The sequence below is a fragment of the Penaeus chinensis genome, chromosome 31 (assembly GCF_019202785.1).
Source record: "Penaeus chinensis breed Huanghai No. 1 chromosome 31, ASM1920278v2, whole genome shotgun sequence".
NCBI classification, from domain to species: Eukaryota; Metazoa; Arthropoda; class Malacostraca; order Decapoda; family Penaeidae; genus Penaeus; species Penaeus chinensis.
Window position 1 is genome coordinate 34,282,895 of NC_061849.1, and position 5,000 is coordinate 34,287,894.

The window sequence follows — 5,000 nt, forward strand, 5'->3', positions numbered from 1 at the left end:
AATTTAAGAAAAAGGAAAAAGAAATTCACTGACCAGGGGAAAAATAAACAGGAAGAGAAAGAAAGAATGAAAAAAGAAAGAAAATAAAGCCATAAATCAGAGAGGAAAACACACACACGCGCGCACACACACACACACACACACACACACACACACACATACACACACACACACACACACACACACACATATATATATGAATAATAAAAGAGAGAAAAAAAAAAAAAACACTGAGCAAGAAAATACATATAAAAACATTGGCTATGGGAAAAGTAGATAAGAAAAGAAAGAAAGAAAGAAAAAAAGAAGCCATGTGCAATCGACACAAAAAAGGAACATAAGAACTACCTTTTTTCAATGTATTAGTGTATTTATACCCTCCATGAAGTATTTTATCTAACACAACATGAATTAACCAAAAGATAAATATTTATGCCGATTCCTGTTACTGTTTTTGCTACTTTTTAACCGTATCACTACTGTTATTGTCGGTATTATAATTATAATTATCATTATTATTGTTATGATCACTATCAATGTCATAATCATTATTATTATCATTACTAAACTATGATCATTCCTATCATCATTGTCATCATCAATATTATCAACATTATCACCATTTTATTGTCATTATTATCGTCATCAACATTATTATTATAAATTATTATTCTTATTATCGTTATTATTATTATTTGTTTTTATTGTCATTATCATTATCTATTACTATCATTGTCACTATTATTATCAATACATCATCTTTTTTATACTATTTGTACGTTCATCATTATCATTATTACCATCACCATTATTATCATTGTCTTTTCATTATCGCATTTATTATAACCATCGTTTTTACTATCATTATCAATATCATTATTATTACTATTACTAACATTATCAATATCATTATTATTACTATTACTATCATTATCAATATCATTATTATTACTATTACTATCATTATCATTATTACTACTATAATTGTTATCCTTATTATTATCACTATCGTCACTAATATCATGATCTTAATCTTGTTATTATTGTTGTTAGTATTATGACCAACAATAATGATAATCTAATTATTTAGTACTAATAATAATGGAAATGATGAGAAAAAAATAATGACGATGATATAAGACTAATTATGAGAGATAAAGCTGGTAACAGTAATGATAATTGCTTACTTTGACAACACAATTTTAAGGGTAATAAAGTTCTTAATACATAATGTGAACCGTCATAAAAGCAAAATAATAATGATAACAACGATATCAACAAGTAATGATAATGATAATAGCAATGATGATAATAATAATAATAATAATTGTAGTAGAAATGAAGATTACATCAATAGCATTAACACTGATAAAACAATGATAATGATAATGAACGATGGCTATAGTAATAAAAATAATCATAAAGACTATGCTAATGGCAATATCAATAGTAATAGTAAAGATGAAAAATGAACAATATTCCTAACAATAATGATAGAGACAACGGTAACAGAACGAAAAAGGCTTATTGGAATTATACTTATAGCACAAAATGACCATAGAAAAAAAATATTATTAACAACAATAGCGATTTTTGGGATTGGTGAAATTAATTATTATTTTCGCGGATTTTCCTATTTAGATTCGAGAGATTTCAAGCCGCGTGGTTCTATGACGTCACGAATTCTTAAAGGAAAACTTTGGACGTCTTCGCTATCTGGGGCTGTGTGGGTGGGCTCGTCTGTGTGTTTTTCAGTCTTTTTTTTATTAATACTGTTGTTATTATTACTATTATTATAGTTATTATTATTATCATTATAATGATAATGATGATGATAATAACTATAATAATTATTATTATTACTACCATTGTCACTACTATTATCATTGTTGTTGTTGTTGTTGTTGTTGTTGTTGTTGTTGTTGTTGTTATTATTATTATTATTATCATCAAAGTCATGATCAAATGTATTCCTTTGACTTAAATGGGCAACGCGGTGATCCACCGCATTCCAGATCTTTGAGCTTATCATGTGGAACATGTAACATGCAATTTACTATATTCAACAAAAGCCTTATGACGCCTTTGTACACAGAGATTCGTGCGTAAATAAACGTACTCTAATTTAGCAGTAGGAACTAACTTGTTCTTCAGTCAGTCAAGATGAAAATATCCGAACTGTTAAATACGAAGTACAATCTGCCATCAAAGGCAAGCAGAAATATCGTAGCTAATTCCCTTTTGACTATACTGGCCTTAGCAGTGTGGTGTGTGCGATGAATTTTGCTTTAATTGAGCACAGGGGAAGACTAAAATCAACTTGTTATGCCGCTTGTTATGCCAAATTAGCACACGACTTATGGTCATTAAATAAGTCTCCTATAGTAGTATGGCCTAGTGTAGTACAGTACAACATAACCGTTACTTCTCAATCGGTGACTATTACTCCTGTAGTAAACCTGTGACCAAAAAACACCCGTATTATCAGAAAACCCAGACTAAACAACCTACATCAGAAAAAATCAGAGCTTAATTATAGAACCCAAGTCATATCACACACAAAATAAAGTCAAAAGGGGAAGAGAAAGGCCATCATAGGACGCAAACAAAAAGGAAATGAGAACGAGACAAGACAAATTCTCATCCGGAGAGACCAGATGAAAACCACTCGGCGGAAAGGATGAGTAAAGGAAAACACATCGAGCGAGAAAAAAACGAAATGATTATATTGGATTTGCGAAAACCTTATAGAAGTCAAAGTCCTCCCAGTCTCACACATTTCCTCGCCGTCACAGAAACAAAATACAAACTATGCGTGATGGAAAACTATAAAAAAGGATTATATACAGGATTATTATAGAACAATGGATACAAACAGACGTCTCTAAACCCTGCAGGGATGAGGCACACCCTACCTCAACACAAGGAGCAACTGTAGCCACGTCTATACCCGACGGAGGTGAGGCGATAACAGGGTGAGTGCAGTGGCTACGGCACCTTTATGCCTGAGGTGCTATGGCCGACAGTGATAACGATTAATTACGTATTGCCAAACTTGCATTATAAATTGTGGTGGGGGGAGTTTGAGGCTTTGAGATAAGGGGAGAGAATCTGATTAGAGGTTTTCAAGGTTATTCGGAAGAGAGAAGAACAGGATAAGAGAGTAATTGTTGTTGATGCTAGCTTCCGTTCGGGTGCTTGAGTGTGGTCATAATTTTCGTATCGTTTCGGGGATTGTGTCATTTTTAGCCTAAATGCGAAGGAAATTCATTATTTTTTTTTCTTGTATCTATATCACAGTTATCATTATCTGTTTGATAAGAAATGTTATATACTTTAAAAAAACACTCTTATCTAGAGACACAAACGTATCCAGAATACCAGAATAACAAAAAAATATTAAAAACCTCTCAAAAAATATCCAACAACTGCTCAAACCTCCCTCCAAAGCACATTTCCAACGGCGCCTTTGTCACTCAAATCTTCCCATAGCGAGACCCCACTTACCTAGACCAGTGTTATTGAATCCGGATGCAATCTATATCATCCCACACCTATCGAGGCACATCAACCAATTAGGCTCCAGCGTCCGAAGCTTTAAGAGGGGACATCCCTCTGACACTCTCGGCATCAGCTAAATTAATCTTATGCCTTTAAAAGCATTGACGTCGGGATTTGGCATTGGCGCTTGTGTCGTTTGTTGTCTGTAGCGAATGGTTTTGGTTTATCGTTTGTTCATTTGTTGGTTGTTATTGTGATTGTTACTATTGTTTATTATTATTAATATTATTATCATTACTATTACTATTACTATTACTATTACTATTATTATTATTATTATTATTATTTTTATTATTATCATCATCATTATTATCGTTATTATTATTACCATCATTTAAAAAAAAATATTATTATCATCGTTATTATTGTTGTTATTGGTATGAGTCTTATTAGTATTACTATTAACATTATTATCATAACTATCATTATTATCATAATCAATATAATCATCATCATTACTGTCTATGATTATTGCACCTTGTGTTTCAAATGTTGTTATTTATTGTTGTAAATATTATTCCTTTGACTCGGACGTCTCCTGTCCTCCAAACCACTCCTTTTCGCACCGTCATTCTCCGCCCAGTCATCTTCAGGATCTCAGCCATCGTTGTCCTCGAAAACATCGTCTTTCGAGGCGTCCCAACATAGTCCTCCTCGTCCTCTTTCCTTATTAAGCTTCTCTCAATGACTAGTATTTTTTTTTTTTTCATCTTCAATCTTCGTCGGATTTTTACGTGCGGAAGTGAAGGCGGCTTAGACTAAGTCTTCAGTAACCAACATATAAGTAATAATATATTTTCTTGATTAATTTTTGTTCTATTCCTTTTTTTGTCTCTTTTCTTTCTTTCTTTACTTTTTCTTTCCTTACTTTTTCTTTCTTTCTTTACTTTTTCTCCTTTCTTTTCTCTTTAAATCGAAGAAGAGAGGAATCTGAGCTGAAGAGCGAGATGCACGTTTGCCGAGGCGGTTCACTTAAGAGAAAATGGTCTGTTCCGTCTCTTGTGACTTTCGGTGGATTTAGATAAGCACTTTTCTCCGGCTCTTGGGAAGCCACGGTTAATTGGTAAAGATTAGTCTCTCTCTCTCTCTCTCTCTCTCTCTCTCTCTCTCTCTCTCTCTCTCTTCTCGTCTCTCTCTCTCTCTCTCTCTCTCTCTCTCTCTCTCTCTCCAGTTGCTGTGCTTTCTCTCTTATTCTTTCTTCTGCTCTCTCATTCTCTCTCTCTCTCTTTATCTGTCTTTTTCTTCTTACCTATTTGTCTTTCTCTCTCTTTCTCCCCCTCTCTCTCTCTCTCCACCTTCGCTTATTTATTCTCACTCGCTTCGGGTCTCATATCTCCGTGTGCTTTTCTCTTCCGCTTATTCACGTAATTTAAACTCTTTCCTGTATTCATATTAACTAGTTATGTTTCCGCTCTGATTATCTGACTAACATTGCGTTG

At 33.2% G+C, this 5,000-nt stretch overlaps 1 protein-coding gene across 1 annotated transcript in view; it reads right to left on the reverse strand.

Moving 5' to 3' along the window:
- Nucleotides 1–3,022, reverse strand: part of LOC125041898 (uncharacterized lyase C29B12.13-like) — an 11,306-nt gene extending 8,284 nt beyond the window's left edge. The window contains exon 1 of the mRNA XM_047637284.1: nucleotides 2,916–3,022. The gene's annotated coding sequence lies outside the window, so the exon portion shown is untranslated. The remainder of the gene's footprint in view (nucleotides 1–2,915) is intronic.
- Between the last annotated feature and the right edge of the window lie 1,978 nt (nucleotides 3,023–5,000).